Raw genomic sequence first — 22,679 nt, forward strand, 5'->3', positions numbered from 1 at the left:
CGCTCCAGGCTGTGATGTCACCACCACCTCGCTCCAGGCTGTGATGTCACCACCACCTCGCTCCAGGCTGTGATGTCACCACCTCGCTCCAGGCTGTGATGTCACCACCTCGCTCCAGGCTGTGATGTCACCACTACCTCGCTCCAGGCTGTGATGTCACCACTACCTCGCTCCAGGGTGTGATGTCACCAACACCTCGCTCCAGGCTGTGATATCACCACCACCTCGCTCCAGGCTGTGATGTCACCACCACCTCGCTCCATGCTGTGATGTCACCACCACCTCGCTCCAGGCTGTGATGTCACCACTACCTCGCTCCAGGCTGTGATGTCACCACTACCTCGCTCCAGGCTGTGATGTCACCACCACCTCGCTCCAGGCTGTGATGTCACCACCACCTCGCTCCATGTTGTGATGTCACCACCACCTCGCTCCAGGCTGTGATGTCACCACTACCTCACTCCAGGCTGTGATGTCACCACCTCGCTCCAGGCTGTGATGTCACCACTACCTCGCTCCAGGCTGTGATGTCACCACCACCTCGCTCCAGGCTGTGATGTCACCACCACCTCGCTCCATGCTGTGATGTCACCACCACCTCGCTCCAGGCTGTGATGTCACCACTACCTCGCTCCAGGCTGTGATGTCACCACCTCGCTCCAGGCTGTGATGTCACCACCTCGCTCCAGGCTGTGATGTCACCACCACCTCGCTCCAGGCTGTGATGTCACCACCTCGCTCCAGGCTGTGATGTCACCACCTCCTCACTCCAGGCTGTGATGTCACCACTACCTCGCTCAAGGCTGTGATTTCACCACTACCTCGCTCCAGGCTGTGATGTCACCACTACCTCGCTCCAGGCTGTGATGTCAGCACCACCACCTCGCTCCATGCTATGATGTCACCACCTCGCTCCATGCTGTGATGTCACCACCACCTCGCTCCAGGCTGTGATGTCAGCACTACATCGCTCCAGGCTGTGATGTCACCACCACCTTGCTCCATGCTATGATGTCACCACCTCCTCACTCCAGGCTGTGATGTCACCACTACCTCGCTCCAGGCTGTGATGTCACCACTACCTCGCTCCAGGCTGTGATGTCACCACCACCTCGCTCCAGGCTGTGATGTCACCACCACCTCGCTCCATGCTGTGATGTCACCACCACCTCGCTCCAGGCTGTGATGTCACCACTACCTCGCTCCAGGCTGTGATGTCACCACCTCGCTCCAGGCTGTGATATCACCACCTCGCTCCAGGCTGTGATGTCACCACTACCTCGCTCCAGGCTGTGATGTCCCCACTACCTCGCTCCAGGCTGTGATGTCACCAACACCTCGCTCCAGGCTGTGATGTCACCACCACCTCGCTCCAGGCTGTGATGTCACCACCACCTCGCTCCATGCTGTGATGTCACCACCACCTCGCTCCAGGCTGTGATGTCACCACTACCTCGCTCCAGGCTGTGATGTCACCACCACCTCGCTCCAGGCTGTGATGTCACCACCACCTCGCTCCATGCTGTGATGTCACCACCACCTCGCTCCAGGCTGTGATGTCACCACTACCTCGCTCCAGGCTGTGATGTCACCACCTCGCTCCAGGCTGTGATGTCACCACCTCGCTCCAGGCTGTGATGTCACCACCACCTCGCTCCAGGCTGTGATGTCACCACCTCGCTCCAGGCTGTGATGTCACCACCTCCTCACTCCAGGCTGTGATGTCACCACTACCTCGCTCAAGGCTGTGATGTCACCACTACCTCGCTCCAGGCTGTGATGTCACCACTACCTCGCTCCAGGCTGTGATGTCAGCACCACCACCTCGCTCCATGCTATGATGTCACCACCTCGCTCCATGCTGTGATGTCACCACCACCTCGCTCCAGGCTGTGATGTCAGCACTACCTCGCTCCAGGCTGTGATGTCACCACCACCTTGCTCCAGGCTGTGATGTCACCACCTCCTCACTCCAGGCTGTGATGTCACCACTACCTCGCTCCAGGCTGTGATGTCAGCCCACCACCTCGCTCCATGCTATGATGTCACCACCTCCTCACTCCAGGCTGTGATGTCACCACTACCTCGCTCAAGGCTGTGATGTCACCATTACCTCGCTCCAGGCTGTGATGTCACCACTACCTCGCTCCAGGCTGTGATTTCAGCACCACCACCTCGCTCCATGCTATGATGTCACCACCTCGCTCCATGCTGTGATGTCACCACCACCTCGCACCAGGCTGTGATGTCAGCACTACCTCGCTCCAGGCTGTGATGTCACCACCACCTTGCTCCAGGCTGTGATGTCACCACCTCCTCACTCCAGGCTGTGATGTCACCACTACCTCGCTCCAGGCTGTGATGTCAGCCCACCACCTTGCTCCATGCTATGATGTCACCACCTCCTCACTCCAGGCTGTGATGTCACCACTACCTCGCTCAAGGCTGTGATGTCACCATTACCTCACTCCAGGCTGTGATGTCACCACTACCTCGCTCCAGGCTGTGATTTCAGCACCACCACCTCGCTCCATGCTATGATGTCACCACCTCGCTCCATGCTGTGATGTCACCACCACCTCGCACCAGGCTGTGATGTCAGCACTACCTCGCTCCAGGCTGTGATGTCAGCACCACCTCACTCCAGGCTGTGATGTCAGCACCACCACGCTCCAGGCTGTGATGTCACCACTACCTCGCTCCAGGCTGTGATGTCAGCACCACCTCGCTCCAGGCTGTGATGTCAGCACCACCACGCTCCAGGCTGTGATGTCAGCACCACCATCAGCTGTTTAGTGGACATCATTTGTGTGTTAGGCCACAATAATGACACTGAGCCGGGATGCCGCAGGTAGGAGACGGTGTACAGGACTCTTGTACAACAGCTGCAGATTCATCTGTTTCATCTGTCCGTGGAGGGATAATTACTCGGATGCTCAGAGATTTCTCAAACTTTCAGAACCTGCAGTGAAATTGTAATGTCTACGAGGAGCAGAAATCTGTAAGGGGTGACTGGACCGGACAAGGAATCCTGGGTGCCGCCTCAGGCTCGGGATTTACTACTTTCCAAGTATTAGCAGCTTATGATTTATTGAAATGAAACCCAACCATGTACAAGGACAATCCCCACACCCACCGGCCGCACTCCACTGATTGGCGGCTGCAGTCAGAAAATCCAAACGAAAAGCTTTATTTGGTGCTAGAGGAAAATGTGCTGGGTGAGATGTTCTCCTACAGAGGGTGTCAGGAAATAGGAAGAAGTTCTGATTACTTCAATTACACATACAGAGTTCTCAACTGCAGTTTCCTGTGCCTGCCAGCAGAAGGCTGGAATCCTAAACCCCTCATTTCCCCCCTCCTTCAAGACTTTTTATGGCTTTGAGCTGCGAAAGCAGGTCTTCTTAAACCCCTCATCCCCTCTCCCACCTGATACTGGCTAAAACTGGTACAGAAAGCATGGGACTCTATTGTTCTTTTAAGGATATGTATATTGGCATCGATCAGGGCTAGAGAGATAAGGATTATATATTCAGTGTTATGAATAGGTAATTCAGAACCACAATGGACCTAGTGGTTAAGAGCACACAAAGTGACCTGATAGTTACTAACATAGAGCGAGCTCTGAGACGTGGGAACTCTGCTGACCGCAATCCCTAATCCTATCATACCACACTAGAGGTAGCCGTGGATTGCGCCTAACGCTCCCTATGCAACTCGGCACAGCCTAAGGAACTAGCTAGCCCTGTAGGTAGAAAAATAAGCCTACCTTGCCTCAGAGAAATTCCCCAAAGGAAAAGGCAGCCCCCCACATATAATGACTGTGAGTTAAGATGAAAATACAAACACAGAGATGAAATAGATATTAGCAAAGTGAGGCCCGACTTACTGAACAGACCGAGGATAGGAAAGATAGCTTTGCGGTCAACACAAAACCCTACAAACAACCACGCAGAGGGGCAAAAAGACCCTCCGCACCGACTAACGGTACGGAGGTGCTCCCTGAGGAAGGAAACTCAGAAGCCGCAGTACCACTCACATCCACCAACGGAAGCCCATAGACAGAATCAGCCGAAGTACCACTTGTGACCACAGGAGGGAGCTCGACCACAGAATTCACATCAATTCCGGATGTCCTTTGAGAGATCTATAACTCCCTGAAATCGCTAGAAGCTAAACACAATGACTGCAAGGAGCGGGTTACTCTGTAAGTGGTTTGTGTAACTATGCCATGTTTACACTTAAAAGAATCCCCCCGACATGGTGCTCCTCCTGATCATTGTGTAATTTGTATACAAGGTTCATACAGCGAGCTATGTATAAACATGGTTTGTCATAACTCTGAGAAAAGAGTGCATTTCATATCTTAACCCTGCTGAGTTGTGAGTCAGTCTTTTGTTTGATGTCTAGCTGCTATACAGATGTGTGATATGCATCTTGATGTGTCCCCTGAGCACATGGTCAGCCAGGAGATGAAATAATCTGAACGAAATGTAAGTGGTTTTTTTTCAACTTTAACCCCTTAGTGACAGAGCCAATTTGGTACTTAATGACCGAGCCAATTTTTGCAATTCTGACCACTGTCACTTTATGAGGTTATAACTCTGGAACGCTTCAACGGATCCCGCTGATTCTGAGATTGTTTTTTCGTGACATATTGTACTTCATGTTAGTGGTAACATTTCTTCGATATTACTTGCGATTATTTATGAAAAAAACGGAAATATGGCGAACATTTTTAAAATTTTGCAATTTTCAAACTTTGTATTTTTATGCCCTTAAATCAGAGAGATCTGTCACGAAAAATAGTTAATAAATAACATTTCCCACATGTCTACTTTACATCAGCACAATTTTGGAAACAAAATTTTTTTTTGTTAGGGAGTTATAAGGGTTAAAAGTTGACCAGCAATTTCTCATTTTTACAACACCATTTTTTTTTAGGGACCACATCACATTTGAAGTCATTTTGAGGGGTCTATATGATAGAAAATAATGAAGTGTGACACCATTCTAAAAACTACACCCCTCAAGGTTCTCAAAACCACATTCAAGAAGTTTATTAACCCTTTACGTGCTTCACAGGAACTGAAACAATGTGGAAGGAAAAAATGAACATTTAACTTTTTTTTGCAAACATCTTAATTCAGAACCATTTTTTTTATTTTCACAAGTGTAAAAACAGAAATGTAACCATAAATTTTGTTATGCAATTTCTCCTGAATACTCCAATACCCCATATGTGGGGGTAAACCACTGTTAGGGCGCACCGCAGAACTTAGAAGTGAAGGAGCGCCGTTTTACTTTTTCAATGTTGAATTGGCTGGAATTGAGATTGGATGCCATGTCGCGTTTGGAGAGCCCCTGATGTGCCTAAACAGTGGAAACCCCCCACAAGTGACACCATTTTGGAAACTAGACCCCTTAAGAAACTTATCTAGATGTGTGGTGAGCACTTTGAACCCCCAAGTGCTTCACAGAAGTTTATAACGTAGAGGCGTGAAAATAAAAAAATCGCTTTTGTTTACACAAAAATGATCTTTTTGCCCACAAATTCTTATTTTCACAAGGGTAACAGGAGAAATTAGACCACAAAAGTTGTTGTGCGATTTCTCCTGAATACGTCGATACCCCATATGTGAGGGTAAACTACTGTTTGGGCGCACCGCAGAGCTTGGAAGTGAAGGAGCGCCGTTTTACTTTTTCAATGTAGAATTGGCTGGAATTGAGATTGGACGCCATGTCGCGTTTGGAGAGCCCCTGATGTGCCTAAACAGTGGAAACCCCCCACAAGTGACACCATTTTGGAAACTAGACCCCTTAAGGAACTTATCTAGATGTGTGGCGAGCACTTTGAACCCCCATGTGCTTCACAGAAGTTTATAACGTAGAGCCGTGAAAAAAAAAAATCGCATTTTTTCTACAAAAATGATCTTTTTGCCCACAAATTTTTATTTTCACAAGGGTAACAGGAGAAATTAGACCACAAAAGTTGTTGTGCAATTTCTCCTGAGTACGCTGATACCCAATATGTGGGGGTAAACCACTGTTAGGGCGCACCGCAGAGCTTGGAAGAGAAGGAGTGCCGTTTTACTTTTTCAATGTAGAATTGGCTGGAATTGAGATCGGACGCCATGTCGCGTTTGGAGAGCCTCTGATGTGCCTAAACAGTAGAAATCCCCCACAAGTGACCCCATTTTGGAAACTAGACCCCCCATGGAACTTATCTAGATGTGTGGTGAGAACCTTGAATGCCCAAGTGCTTCACAGAAGTTTATAATGCAGAGCCGTGAAAATAAAAAATATTTTTTTTTTCCACAAAAAAGATATTGTAGCCCCCAAGTTTTTATTTTTACAAGGGTAACAAGAGAAATTGGACCCCAAAAGTTGTTGTCCAATTTGTCTTGAGTATGCTGGTACCCCATATGTGGGGGTAAACCACTGTTTGGGCGCACGGCAGAGCTCGGAAGGAAGGAGCGCCGTTTTGGAATGCAGACTTTGATAGAATGGTCTGCGGGTATTATGTTGCATTTGCAGAGCCCCTGATGTACCTAACCAGTAGAAACCCTCCACAAGTGACCCCATTTTGGAAACTAGACCCCCAAGGAACTTATCTAGATGTGTGGTGAGAACTTTGAATGCCCAAGTGCTTCACAGAAGTTTAGAATGCAGAGTCGTGAAAATAAAAAATATTTTTTTTTCACAAAAAAGATTTTGTAGCCCCCAAGTTTTTATTTTCACAAGGGTAACAGGAGAAATTGGACTGCAATAGTTGTTGTCCAATTTATCCCGAGTACGCTGATGTGCCATATGTGGGGGTAAACCACTGTTTGGGCGCACGGCAGAGCTCGGAAGGGAAGGAGCGCCTTTTTGGAATGCAGACTTTGATAGAATGGTCTGTGGGCATTATGTTGCGATTGCAGAGCCCCTGATATACCTAAACTGTAGTAACCCCCCACAAGTGACCCCATTTTGGAAACTAGACCCCCCAAGGAACTTATCTAGATGTGTGGTGAGAACTTTGAATGCCCAAGTGCTTCACAGAAGTTTAGAATGCAGAGTCGTGAAAATAAAAAATATTTTTTTTTTTCACAAAAAAGATTTTGTAGCCCCCAAGTTTTTATTTTCACAAGGGTAACAAGAGAAATTGGACCCCAGAAGTTGTTGTCCAATTTATCCCGAGTACGCTGATGCCCCATATGTGGGGGTAACCCACTGTTTGGGCGCACGGCAGAGCTCAGAAGGGAGGGAGCACCATTTGACTTTTTGAGCGCAAAATTGGCTGTCGTGTTTGGAGACCCCCTGATGTACCTAAACAGTGGAAACCCCCCAATTCTAGCTCCAACCCCTAACCCTAATCCCAACCTGATCCATAATCCTAATCACTAACCCTAACCATAATCACAACCCTTACCCCAAAACAACCCTAATGTCAACCCTAACCATAACCCTAATCAAAACCCTAAATCCAACACACCCCTAATCCTAATCTCAACCCTAACCTCAAACCTAACCCTAATCCCAATACACCCCTAATCACAACCCTAACCTTAACCCTAATCCCAAACCTAACCCTAATCCCAAGCGTAACCCTAATGCCAACCCTAACCCTAATACCAACCCTAATCCAAACCCTAAACCTAATCCCAGCTCTAACCCTAACTTTAGCCCCAACCCTAGCCCTAACTTTAGCCCCAACCCTAACCCTAGCCCTAAGGCTACTTTCACACTTGCGTTGTTTGGCATTCCGTCGCAATCTGTCGTTTTGGACAAGAAACGGATCCTGCAAATGTGCCCGCAAGATGCGTTTTTTGCCCATAGTATTGCCGACGGATCGTGACGGATGGCCACACGTCGCGTCCGTCGTGCACTGGATCAGTTGTGTTTTGGCGGAGCGTCGGCACAAAAAAACGTTCAATGAAACGTTTTTTTGTACGTCGCATCCGCCATTTCTGACCGCGCATGCATGGCCGTAACTCCGCCCCCTCCTCCCCAGGACATAGATTGGGCAGCGGATGCGTTGAAAAACTACAGCTGCTGCCCACGTTGTGCACAATTTTCACAACGTGCGTCGGTATGTCGGGCCGACGCATTGCGACGGCCCCGTACCGACGTAAGTGTGAAAGAAGCCTAACCCTAAATTTAGCCCCAACCCTAACCCTAAATTTAGCCCCAACCCTAACCCTAAATTTAGCCCCAACCCTAGCCCTAACCCTACCCCTAACCCTACCCCTACCCCTAACCTAACCCTACCCCTAACCTAACCCTACCCCTAACCCTACCCCTAACCTAACCCTACCCCTAACCTAACCCTAGCCGTAACCCTACCCCTAACCCTAACCTAACCCTACCCCTAACCTAACCCTAGCCGTAACCCTACCCCTAACCTAACCCTAGCCCTAACCCTACCCCTACCCTAACCCTACCCCTACCCCTAACCCTACCCCTAACCCTACCCCTAACCTAACCCTAACCCTAACCCTACCCTAACCCTAACCCTACCCCTAACCCTACCCCTAACCCTACCCCTAACCCTACCCCTACCCCTAACCCTAACCCTACCCCTAACCCTACCCCTAACCCTAATTTTAGCCCTAACCGCTGTTCTCCTGCCGGCCGGCAGATGGAGACAGATGGCGGGTGCACTGGGCATGCGTCCGCCATGTTCTTCTGCCGGCGGCCAGGAGGAGCAGCAAGAGGATCCAGGGACCTAGGTGAGTATGCTAGGGTCCCCGAATCCCCCTATTTCTCTGTCCTCTGATGTGCGATCACATCAGAGGACAGAGAATTACACTTTACTTTTTTTTTTCTTTTTTTTTTTTGCGGTCGCCGGTAAACAGTTAATTACCGGCGATCGCAAAACAGGGGTCGCTAAAACCGACCCCCGATCATGCTCTTTGGGGTCTCGGCTACCCCAGGCAGCCGAGACCCCAAAGATTCTCCCGGTGCCGGCCGGCGGGCGCACTGCGCATGCGCCCGCCATTTTGAAGATGGCGGCGCCCACCGGGAGACACGAGGAGCATCGGGGGAGCTAGGTGAGTATTGGGGGGCCACCTGGGACCCCTTTTCTCTGTCCTCCGATGTGCGATCACATCGGAGGACAGAGAAATTAAAAAGAGATCGCTTTTTTTTTTTTTTTTTTTTGCGATCGCCGGTAAACGGTTAATTACCGGCGATCGCAAATGCGGGGAGGGTTAAAAACCCCCCGAATCATGTTCTCTGGGGTCTCGGCTACCCTCGGCAGCCGAGACCCCGGAGAAAATCGGCCTGTGGGGGGCGCTATACACTTTTTCCACAGCGCCGTTAATTAACGGCGCTGTGGTTTAAGTACCCTTAGCGGCCGCCGTTAAAAGGCGTATCGGCGGTCGCTAAGGGGTTAAACCCATTTTGTTTGTAATTGTACTGTACATACAATACTTGTCTTCTTTATAATATCTTTTTATACTTCTGTAAACACTGCCTACCTTTTTTGGAGTAAAATATAAAATTACTAGCTTTGTCTCTCCTTACGCTACTATTCTGGGTTGGCTCTGGAGTCTGGACCCGTTAATAATTACAAAATTGGAGCTGGTGGCAGCGGAATTTGTCCTGTGCATTTGGGAGGCTTTGTAGCGATGGCGGCGTTGATAATTATTGTTCCCGCCTGAGTGGGAGTAGTTATATCGCCCTCGCTGCAGTGTACCTATTAGCCAGTACAAAGTAAGGCAGCCTTTCTGGCGACTAATTATCCTTGGTGCAGTACCCTGACTGACCTGAGGGTAAGGTGGGCGCCAGAGAGCTGCAAGTTCCAAATCGGAACTGGGAAGTGGGATATAGATAAATCTCCTTCAGAAAGAACCAGGGGCAACCAAACAATCCCGGTTCATGACAAATTGGTGTGAGTGGTGGGGATAACAAAGGTATCCTCCCCATGAACCATGACAGTAAGATGTGCCACTACAGAGAGAGATGTGCTGCTGAATGGAAGGGGTGAGATGTGCTGCTACAGAGGGAGATGTGCTGCTGAATGGAAGGGATGAGATGTGCTGCTACAGAGGGAGATGTGCTACTGAATGGAAGGGGTGAGATGTGATGCTACAGGGGGAGATGTGATGCTACAGAGGGAGATGTGCTGCTACAGGGGGAGATGTGCTGCTACAGGGGGAGATGTGATGCTACAGAGGGAGATGTGCTGCTACAGGGGGAGATGTGCTGCTACAGGGGGAGATGTGATGCTACAGAGGGAGATGTGCTGCTACAGAGGGAGATGTGCTGCTACAGGGGGAGATGTGCTGCTACAGAGGGAGATGTGCTGCTACAGGGGGAGATGTGCTGCTACAGAGGGAGATGTGCTGCTACAAGGGGAGATGTGCTGCTGAATGGGTGGAAGGAGATGTGCTGCTACAGGGGGAGATGTGCTGCTACAGGGGGAGATGTGATGCTACAGAGGGAGATGTGCTGCTACAGGGGGAGATGTGCTGCTACAGAGGGAGATGTGCTGCTACAAGGGGAGATGTGCTGCTGAATGGGTGGAAGAAGATGTGCTGCTACAGAGGGAGATGTACTGCTGCAGAGGAAAATGTGCTGCTGAATGGGTGGGGTGAAATGTGGTACTACAGAGGGAGACGTGCTGCCTAATTGAGGAGTTGAGATGTGCTACTGAATGGATTGGGAGAATGCAAACAAGAAAGTAAAATGCCCTTCAGTGATGAGAAAGAGGTCACGATGCCGTCCTCACGGAGTGCGGTGGGGTCCCGCAGCTGCTGGAGGGGCCTTTCCCTCATTGCTATGTGCACCACCAGGTCCCCTAACATTCCCGCTGGATGTATCGGAGGTCGGTCGTGGATCAGATCACATCTCTGCAGCAGATTTGCCCGTTGTCATCAGTGCAGAAATATTTTGTGAAATCCACAAGTATTATTTGTTTTGCTCCAAAAATTCAAATTTCTAATGTTTGTATGAAGGTTGCGGAGATGTAAGGGGCGCAGAGAATTCACCCCGGACCCCCGGAATTCGCCTCCTTCTGTCTTTCTGAAATGCTTCAGTTATTTTTCCCATAAATGACGACATTTTTCTTCCGGGGACTGAAGACATCGCAGCAAATATTTATTTTTCTTGTTTACATTCCAGAAGAGCGCGGGCGGCAGAGACGTCCTACGGGAAACAACCAGCGGGAGGGAGACCACGAAAACCGCACCCGGCACCCCAGAGCAAAGAGGGGCCCCCGACAAGACCACCAAGCAGAATGCACAGGAGAGTCTTGTCCTGCTCACACAGCTGAGGGTCTGCTACAATGTGTAGGTCAGAGCAGCGATGTGCGTGGATGATGCAGGGAGACCTCGCAGGATCGTCCACATCAATGGTCCCTACTGTTACAGCAGAATAGTGAGTGCAGCTCTGGAGTATAATACCTGATGTAAATCAGGATCAGTAATGTAATGTATGTACACAGTGACTGCACCAGCAGAATAGTGAGTGCAGCTCTGGAGTATAATACAGGATGTAACTCAGGATCAGTAATGTATGTACACAGTGACTGCACCAGCAGAATAGTGAGTGCAGCTCTGGAGTATAATACAGGATGTAACTCAGGATCAGTAATGTAATGTATGTACACAGTGACTGCACCAGCAGAATAGTGACTGCAGCTCTGGAGTATAATATAGGATGTAACTCAGAATCAGTAATGTAATGTATGTACACAGTGACTGCACCAGCAGAATAGTGAGTGCAGCTCTGGAGTATAATACAGGATGTAAGTCAGAATCAGTAATGTAATGTATGTACACAGTGACTGCACCAGCAGAATACTGAGTGCAGCTCTGGAGTATAATACAGGATGTAACTCAGGATCAGTAATGTAATGTGTGTACACAGTGACTGCACCAGCAGAATAGTGAGTGCAGCTCTGGGGGATAATACAGGATGTAACTCAGGATCAGTAATGTAATGTATGTACACAGTGACTGCACCAGCAGAATAGTGAGTGCAGCTCTGGAGTATAATACAGGATGTAACTCAGGATCAGTAATGTAATGTATGTACACAGTGACTGCACCAGCAGAATAGTGAGTGCAGCTCTGGAGTATAATACAGGATGTAACTCAGGATCACTAATGTATGTACACAGTGACTGCACCAGCAGAATAGTGAGTGCAGCTCTGGAGTATAATACAGGATGTAACTCAGGATCAGTAATGTAATGTGTGTACACAGTGACTGCACCAGCAGAATAGTGAGTGCAGCTCTGGGGGATAATACAGGATGTAACTCAGGATCAGTAATGTAATGTATGTACACAGTGACTGCACCAGCAGAATAGTGAGTGCAGCTCTGGAGTATAATACAGGATGTAACTCAGGATCACTAATGTATGTACACAGTGACTGCACCAGCAGAATAGTGAGTGCAGCTCTGGAGTATAATACAGGATGTAACTCAGGATCAGTAATGTAATGTATGTACACAGTGACTGCACCAGCGGAATAGCGAGTGCAGCTCTGGAGTATAATACAGGAAGTAACTCAGGATCAGTAATGTAATGTATGTACACAGTTACTGCACCAGCAGAATAGTGAGTGCAGCTCTGGGGTATAATACAGGATGTAACTCAGGATCAGTAATGTAATGTATGTACACAGTGACTGCACCAGCAGAATAGTGAGTGCAGCTCTGGAGTATAATACAGGATGTAACTGAATCAGTAATGTAATGTATGTACACAGTGACTGCACCAGCAGAATATTGAGTGCAGCTCTGGAGTACAATGCAGGAGGTAACTCAGGATCAGTAATATAATGTATGTACACAGTGACTGCACCAGCAGAATAGCGAGTGCAGCTCTGGGGTAAAAATACAGGATGTAACTCAGGATCAGTAATGTAATGTATGTACACAGTGACTGCACCAGCAGAATAGTGAGTGCAGCTCTGGAGTATAATACAGGAGGTAACTCAGGATCAGTAATGTAATGTATGTACACAGTGACCACACCAGCAGAATAGTGAGTGCAGCTCTGGAGTATAATACAGGATGTAACTCAGGATCAGTAATGTAATGTATGTACACAGTGACTGCACCAGCAGAATAGTGAGTGCAGCTCTGTGGTATAATACAGGAGGTAACTCAGGATCAGTAATGTAATGTATGTACACAGTGACTGCACCAGCAGAATAGTGAGTGCAGCTCTGGAGTATAATACAGGATGTAACTCAGGATCAGTAATGTAATGTATGTACACAGTGACTGCACCAGCAGAATAGTGAGTGCAGCTCTGGAGTATAATACAGGAGGTAACTCAGGATCAGTAATGTAATGTATGTACACAGTGACCACACCAGCAGAATAGTGAGTGCAGCTCTGGAGTAGAATACAGGATGTAACTCAGGATCAGTAATGTAATGTATGTACACAGTGACTGCACCAGCAGAATAGTGAGTGCAGCTCTGGGGTATAATACAGGGTGTAACTCAGGATCAGTAATGTAATGTATGTACACAGTGACTGCACCAGCAGAATAGTGAGTGCAGCTCTGGGGTATAATAGAAGATATAAGTCGCAGTCAGTGATGTTTGCACTCGCTGTTTCTGGAGGTTTATTCTGTATGTGACCTGTAACATGGGGATTAGTGCGGTGACTTTGTGTTCATTCTCTGGATGATGTTGCAGTTTCTCTTTCTCTTCTTGCTCTGATGATGATTTCCAGTTAATGTCGGGGATTTCCTCCTTCGCTCCGGGACTTATCTCTACGTTTCCCTCTGTTCTGGGTTCGGTACACGTCTCTATTTCCTGGCCGCTCCTGTACTCGGAGTGAGAGTCACGTCTGTGTTTCCTCCATTCCTTTTAGTTGATGTTTTGGTCGGGGACACAATGTTCATTTCTCGCCTCATTTTCTATTATTTCGTGACGTCCTTTGTATTTTCTCCTTACTCCGTTGCACAATATATGACGTCCCCACATTGCAGACTGGACGGGTTTTTGTAGCTTTTTCCAGGCAGAAATCCTGCTCTTATTATTACTGCCGAGCAAAACCAAGACAGTGTGACAACGATGACATCAGATGCCAGCGGCTCCTCCGTGTGACACCGGCCGCTCTCTGATCAAAGGTCGATTTCCCAGCACCGTCTCATGACCGTTATTACTCAGCACAGGAATCCGGTCACAGCCACCACAGTGAGCTCAGGAAGAGTGACCGAAGGAAGGTGGCGAGACGGAAGGAGGTGACAGGAACGCGAAACAGTGTGTGACACAAGACGTTCTCCAAAAAGTATGAATCATGGCTGCAAAAGGAACCATGGTATAGAGCAAATGGTGCGGGATAATAAACATTACTGCACTTATCCTGTATTATACTCCAGAGCTGCACTCACTATTCTACTGGTGCAGTCACTGTGTACATATATTACATTACTGATCCTGAGTTACATCCTGTATTATACCCCAGAGCTGCACTCACTATTCTGCTGGTGCAGTCACTGTGTACATACATTACATTACTGATCCTGAGTTACATCCTGTATTATACCCCAGAGCTGCACTCGCTATTCTGCTGGTGCAGTCACTGTGTACATACATTACATTACTGATCCTGAGTTACATCCTGTATTATTCCCCAGAGCTGCACTCACTATTCTGCTGGTGCAGTCACCGTGTACATGGATCGCCCCCAGACACAGGGCCACGCGTTTCGGCACCGGGCCTCTCTGGTTTGGTTCTGAGGCTGTCACGGTGGCTAGACCCGGTCCGCGACCCTGCTAAGGGGCGTCCAATGAACGCAGTAAAGCAGTCTGTCAGGGGTTCGTGACACCACCTGTGGTATTCGGTCAGGGTGACCGACGCTGCTGTGGGGTCCGCTGGGGTGATGGAATGGCAGCTGGATGGTATACCTTCCCACAGGTGAAGTATGTCCCCAGGGCTTCCCAGTAAGGCGGATGGTGATGGTGTGAGGTGCAGACAATAACGAGGACACAAGGTTGCAGTCTCTTTACCTCTTTACTGAAGGCTTCAGGATCCTCTATCCAGAGCACAGTTAACAGGGTTCTCAGAGACCGGCCGGTCCGATGGGCACATCCAGAGTTTCCTTGGCAGATGGAAATCGTTGCCTACCACTAGCGCCTGTGTGTTGTAGTCCTACCCTGCTGAGCATTCGGAATAGTCCTCACAACTGCTGTTCTTGTTCGTTCTCTACAGCTTTCTCTATCTCTCTCGTTCTTTGGTTCCAGATGTTGCTAGTTTCTAACGTCCCCCAGATATGTTATGGCTAGGACGCCACCCGTATGACGGGAAGGCTTGGAGGTCTTCCGGGACCCTACAGACGCCCCTCTCCCAATGTTGCCCCCTATGTCTTCGTAGGTGTAGAAGGTAGACAGCCAACCTATAATTAACTGTCCGGCGGAGTTTGAAGTAAGGCCTGAAGTCAGTTACTCCTACGGTGATCCGGCCACCGACTACGCGCCTCAGTAAGATGTTGCCCCTCTCTCTCTCTCGGCACGACTCTTACTGGCTCTCGTTTGTGCTTGATCTCGTTTACACGGTTCCACAATATCCTTCCCTTTGTGTCTCTTTCTTAGGATACCGCCGCGGGGTGTGTAGGCGCGGTTCCGTAACGTTCTGTTCTGTTTGCTAGGCACCTGCCAGGTTCCCACGCCCGACAAGGGCCCCCCTGTGCCTTCTCCCTGCAACACCCCCTGCCACGGGATGTTGCCTGAATCCAACCCAGTCAGCTTCTAACTAACTTCCTCCCCAGCCCCTAGTTTTACCAGTCTGAGGAGTGGCCCAATAAATAAAGCCTTTTTCTCCCCCTAGTGGCCGGAGTGTGAAGTGTAATGTGTTCTGGTGATACCTGGTCAGGAGAACTCCTTCAGTGCCATCAGACGTACCGCTGCTCCCCTTAGCGGCAGAGCATCATACTGCAACGACCAGGTCTCTGGGGTGCTGCACTCATACGTTACATTACTGATCCTGAGTTACCTCCTGTATTATTCCCCAGAGCTGCACTCACTATTCTGCTGGTGCAGTCACTGTGTACATACATTACATTACTGATCCTGAGTTACCTCGTGTATTATTCCCCAGAGCTGCACTCACTATTCTGCTGGTGCAGTCACTGTGTACATACATAACATTACTGATCCTGAGTTACACCCTATATTATACCCCAGAGCTGCACTCACTATTCTGCTGGTGCAGTCACTGTGTACATACATTACATATCCTGAGTTACACCCTATATTATACCCCAGAGCTGCACTCACTATTCTGCTGGTGCAGTCACTGTGTACATACATTATATTACTGATCTTGAGTTACATCCTGTATTATTCCCCAGAGCTGCACTCACTATTCTGCTGGTGCAGTCACTGTGTAGATACGTTACATTATTGATCCTGAGTTACATCCTGTATTATACTCCAGAGCTGCACTCACTATTCTGCTGGTGCAGTCACTGTGTACATACATTACATTACATTACTGATCGTGAGTTACATCCTGTATTATTCCCCAGAGCTGCACTCACTATTCTGCTGGTGCAGTCACTGTATACATACATTACATATCCTGAGTTACACCCTATATTATACCCCAGAGCTGCACTCACTATTCTGCTGGTGCAGTCACTGTGTACATACATTACATTACTGATCTTGAGTTACATCCTGTATTATTCCCCAGAGCTGCACTCACTATTCTGCTGGCGCAGTCACTGTGTACATACATTACATTACTGATCCTGAGTTACATCCTGTATTATACTCAAGAGCTACACTCACTATTCTGCTGGTGCAGTCACTGTGTACATACATTACTGATCCTGAGTTACATCCTGTATTATACCCCAGAGCTGAACCCACTATTCTGCTGGTGCAGTCACTGTGTACATACATTACATTACTGATCCTGAGTTACATCCTGTATTATACCCCAGAGCTGCACTCACTATTCTGCTGGTGCAGTCACTGTGCACATACATTACATTACTGATCCTGAGTTACATCCTGTATTATACCCCAGAGCTGCACTCACTATTCTGCTGGTGCAGTCACTGTGTACATACATTACATTACTGATCCTGAGTTACCTCCTGTATTATACTCCAGAGCTGCACTCACTATTCTGCTGGTGCAGTCACTGTGTACATACATTACATTACTGATCCTGAGTTACATCCTATATTATACTCCAGAGCTGCACTCACTATTCTGCTGGTGCAGTCACTGTGTACATACATTACATTACTGATCCTGAGTTACATCCTGTATTATTCCCCAGAGCTGCACTCACTATTCTGCTGGTGCAGTCACTGTATACATACATTACATATCCTGAGTTACACCCTATATTATACCCCAGAGCTGCACTCACTATTCTGCTGGTGCAGTCACTGTGTACATACATTATATTACTGATCTTGAGTTACATCCTGTATTATTCCCCAGAGCTGCACTCACTATTCTGCTGGTGCAGTCACTGTGTACATACATTACATTACTGATCCTGAGTTACATCCTGTATTATACTCCAGAGCTGCACTCACTATTCTGCTGGTGCAGTCACTGTGTACATACATTACATTACTGATCCTGAGTTACCTCGTGTATTATTCCCCAGAGCTGCACTCACTATTCTGCTGGTGCAGTCACTGTGTACATACATTACATTACTGATCCTGAGTTACACCCTATATTATACCCCAGAGCTGCACTCACTATTCTGCTGGTGCAGTCACTGTGTAGATACGTTACATTATTGATCCTGAGTTACATCCTGTATTATACTCCAGAGCTGCACTCACTATTCTGCTGGTGCAGTCACTGTGTACATACATTACATTACATTACTGATCGTGAGTTACATCCTGTATTATTCCCCAGAGCTGCACTCACTATTCTGCTGGTGCAGTCACTGTATACATACATTACATATCCTGAGTTACACCCTATATTATTGTTAAACATTAATTATTCTTATTTTTATTCTGTACCGAGCACATGGTTTCTTGCTGACATTATCCAAAGCTATTTCTGTGTATGTAGCTCAGAGTATAAGTTAACGCCATATACAGGGAACACGTGATCAGTGTTGAGCATATATAAACGTCTCTTAGGAGGGGGTGGGGGGCTTTTGTCACGTGGGACGGTCACCTCCCTTCCTTCACCATCATTGTCCATGGACATGGGACAAGACACGAGGAACAACAGCTGTTAGCTACTCCATGCCGTGATGACTTCAGACTTCACACAGACAGATGACTTTTCAGGACTTTGGGAAAGATGAGTAACAGGAGAAGCGCTGATATCTACACATGGACACTCTGTTTGTAATTGTTTCATCTACCTTTTATGTTTTTGTTGCGATGGTGGATAACTCAATAAACCACTATACTTTCGTCAGAATATCATGACATTTTTATTTTAAGAATAACGCACCTGGTTAAGTCTTGATGAGATATTTTTGCTCAATAACGATTTTTAACATTTGGCCTAGCCAGCCAGTTTTGATTTTTTGTGCTATTTTTGCGTGAATTTCCTTCTTCTTGCACACGGGGGAAGACAGAAGAGTTCCGCTAGATTGTGCAAGTATTCAGGAATTCCACTTCAAAATTTCAAGTCACAAAGATCTCACAAGAACCTACGAATGACGGAGACTAACAGGTGTTGTACGGATTGACAGCAAGCACTGGTAGTGCTGAAGATAGATGTGCTAAAAATAGCCGTGCTGAAGTCCGGAGCCCAGCGTTGTAAAAGCAAAGGGATTACAAGCTGAGATTTCAAGGTAAGACAAATGGATTTGATAAATTCATATTCTAAATCAAGTCAGATAGAATTTGTAAGTTTGTACGGATCTAGCTTAGAAATATTTTGGTCTAATTTATTTGCAGAATGCAGAACTGCGAATTTGAATTTAGATTCTAAGCTAATGTTTAAGAAAAAAGAAAAAGAGCAACTTAAAAATATTTTACATATGGTTTATGTATTTAACGAGTTTGTGACAGAGAAGTCCAAAAAAGACAGTGTAGAAAGAATTTCTAAGGAAACGAATGATGTTCCCAAGATTGACTGTAATGAGAAGAGTGAGAAAGATGTGACGCACGTATCTGTGATGACGATGACCACCCAAAGTGACATTGACTTTGTGACACAAGATGAAAAACAAGATGGAGGAAGTGAAGGAGACATGACAATTGACAAAGATGATCTACGAGGGACAGATGTACAAGGGCCACTAAAAATAGACGACTCAGAGGCCCAACTCCAACTTAAATCTAGGAAAATCCTGCTAAAATTATGCAAAATCATTCCTGCATATGATGACAAAATCCATGTGTGCAGAAATTCAGAGATATTTGAAAGTTTTGCTGATAAGTTTGATTTGACTAATCAGGAGAAAAATAATTTGTTTAAAATTTGGCTGCCAGTAACTTTTATGAGAAGATATTCATTAGAAATGCAGAATGAGGAGTATGAAAAGATGACTGATGTAGAAAGATTAAGAATTTTGATTTTCTGTGGATTGAAAGAAAATTATCCAGATCTTGATATTCTTCTAAAATTGAAGATTGGCCAGAAAGAATGTACTTTTACATTCATGTCCATTTTTGAAAGGATTTATAAATTGGTCTGTACGAATTTGAATCAACAATCCATGATAAATTGTTTTGTAAACAAGTTTAAATTCTTAAATCCTGTATCTCGTGCAATTGCTACACAGAAAAATTCTTTATACGAATGCGCCCAATCCCTTGATTTTTCTAGAAAACACGAGAATCTTGAAAGGAAAACACATTTTACTAAGTTTTTGAAACCAGTCAGAATTCAATCTTATCAAAAGCCAAAATCAAAATCTTCAAATCTGATCCAAAATCAAATCTATGAAGTACGAAGAAAATTACATATTTGTTACAAACCGTATGAAAAGATTCAGGAGTCTATTAAAGAAATTTCTCTGAAAGATTTAAAATCTGAAGGCTCAGATCTGTCTCTAAAGATGGCGGAGACTGACAGACGGAAGCAGGTGAGTATCCCAGGGGGAGCTCAGCTGAACACTCCATTATCACAGCAGTTCTTCAAAGAGTCCATAGGGTTAAAACTGACCTTACTAAATACAGCATTTCAGATAATCGACAGAGAGTTACATTTTGGGATAGGAATTGGCTAAATATGTAATTATATTATATGATGAGTTATACAATGTATTATTTATTAATGTAATTATTCTATTTCAATATAATTCTGCAGTTACATATATTAATATAATATACAGTAAATACTGTAGCATATTTGTATAAGTAGAGATTATATTAACTGTATTTTTATATATATAGCGAAATAATTAAAATATACTCCAGTAAAAAATATTTAGAATTACAATTAAATACATTTATTAAATATATACATATGTATAAGATATCTAAATTATTTTGCTTTGAAATAAATATGAAAATAACCTTTATCTTTTATTTTCCCTTAGAATTTTACTTTCAAAGCGAGGATTGAACAAAAAATACCTGTTTCATGAATTTATGTCTTATTCACACAGGAAGTTATATTAACTGCATGATTTTTATATATTTAACACTTAAAAATAAATAATATATCTAACAACCTAAAAATGTGTGTACTACATGTAAATTTTCTTTCTGTAATAATCTAAAACGTGTTTTTTTTTCCTCCCACTGCATGGTGTGACATATGTGAGTTAAGGAATATCATATAGCCTTGTTTTTTAATTTTAGGAATTTTCCTCAGCCTTACATTCAAAGGGTCTTAGTTACAGGCTTGTACCGAAATAGCGTTAGAACATTCAACTCAAGTTTCTTGTAAATGAGTCCAGTCCTTTCTATAGTTTAAAACATACTGATACTGTTAAATAATATTTGGGGAATATTCAAAGGAATATTAGAATACTAAATTTAATAGATTACAATGCGCATTGATTGATAATTAGGATACAATATTTTGGGTTAATATACATGTTTTTTATTCTTTGTATGTGAAATGTATTGTGAACGTCTATGTGAGTCACATGTGACAGGTGAGAGAACATATGAGCAGCTGCTGAGTGAATTTGACATGAGATGTGATGTAAGAGTGACCAGAGCGTGGAATGTGGAATGTGGAATGTGGATGCACAGTTTGACTGAGGCCTCATGATTTATGGTATGTCAGAAAAAAAAACCAACAACTGTGTGTTTAAAAAATAATAATAATAATAGGATTCAGTTAAATTATTAGAATATTAAGATATATTTAAATATTATTATGCAACATATATTTCTTTGGTGATTATTATTTAATAAGTACAATAATACATCAATATGATTTTTCTAGAAAACCTACATTTAGAATAATTTTTCCAAATGATAATTTTTTCATATTTCAGTGTTTTTTATATTTACATAGATGAGTATACATCTTCAAACAAATATATGGCACAAGTTGATATGACAGTTATAAAAATAATTATTTTTCACTTGGGTTTTTACAAATTAATTTTTTCATAAAATAATATTTTTTGATATTAAGGGGGAAATGTGTTTTTGATCCTGATCACATCATCACATTTCATCAATACCTCTTCTTCACACATTTTAATAAAGAAGAAATATTAATAAGGTATTATTGGGTACAATAACAATAAATATTATAAAAGTCATTTTTTCCTCTAATGAAGGGTATTATATGCAAAGCTGCATAATTTCAATATTTTGGTGATCCAAGGTTATGACAACATCTACATGAGGAAAATATTAAGGGAATGTGTTACTGAGACATAACCTCAGCATTTGTCATCAACATATAAAGGCCTTATTTTTATTTTTTATTCTCATTTTTATTTTTCATTTTTTTCCACTTTTCTTTCAATTTTTATTTTTCATTCTTATTTCTCATCAAGGAAAAATCAATATTTAATAGAGTAATGTCTACAAGCATATTGCTTTATCAAATATAATGATCATATGGTTTCATTATATAAGAAATGTTTCAATTCCTGAGTTAAATACAACAATTCATTCATTCATTTATTTATTCATATATATATATTCTTATTTTGGTTCATGACTATACATACTTACATATTATTGGTTTACTGAACATAAATTAATAAAGTTTTAATAATAAATATCAGCACTTGTTACATAAAAGACACACTGACATCTATGGGTTCAATAAGAAATTACACCTACGACATAAAAATGTCCAATCACATGAAGAATATGGTAAATAATATATCTATTATTATTATTATTATTATTATTATTATTTTATTTTCTAAATATAAATTTCATTTTAATATAATTTAATAATTATATGGATATTATTGATTGCTATGGTACGCTGTGATATTATAAGTTAGGGAAATAACCAGATTTGGTATAGAATAGGGAATGAAGACTTCAATCAAGATACCGGAGATACGTTAATAAAGACTTTACATTTTTCTAAATTCAATTGATTCTTAAAAAGTTGCAAGAAGAAAAGCCGTTATCCAGAAGTTCCACAAGGTAACAATGCTATGATTTCTGAGTAATAGACTGTGTCAAATGCAATTCATGTCACCACTCACAACTACAGCATCCATCACTGACAACTGAGTACAGTATCAAAGATGAACTGTGTTATTACGTTCTTATCACGATCCAGTGGTTTCCTATCACCTATAAGACTTCCATGAAAGCTGGTGAACACTCAGGTAATTGTCAGGACG

At 44.6% G+C, this 22,679-nt stretch overlaps 1 protein-coding gene across 2 annotated transcripts in view; it reads right to left on the bottom strand.

The window, feature by feature from the left end:
• The window catches only part of IL18BP (interleukin 18 binding protein), a 60,264-nt gene that overhangs the window by 34,502 nt on the left and 3,083 nt on the right, over window positions 1–22,679 (bottom strand). Inside the window, exon 1 of one of the 2 annotated variants that reach the window (XM_069760322.1) lies at window positions 14,963–15,683. The exons of the other annotated variant lie outside the window; for it this stretch is intronic. The gene's annotated coding sequence lies outside the window, so the exon portion shown is untranslated. Of the gene's footprint in view, window positions 1–14,962; window positions 15,684–22,679 lie in introns of those variants that run through there. 2 annotated transcript variants of the gene reach the window in all.

Source organism: Ranitomeya imitator, chromosome 3 (assembly GCF_032444005.1).
Source record: "Ranitomeya imitator isolate aRanImi1 chromosome 3, aRanImi1.pri, whole genome shotgun sequence".
Lineage (NCBI taxonomy): Eukaryota > Metazoa > Chordata > Amphibia > Anura > Dendrobatidae > Ranitomeya > Ranitomeya imitator.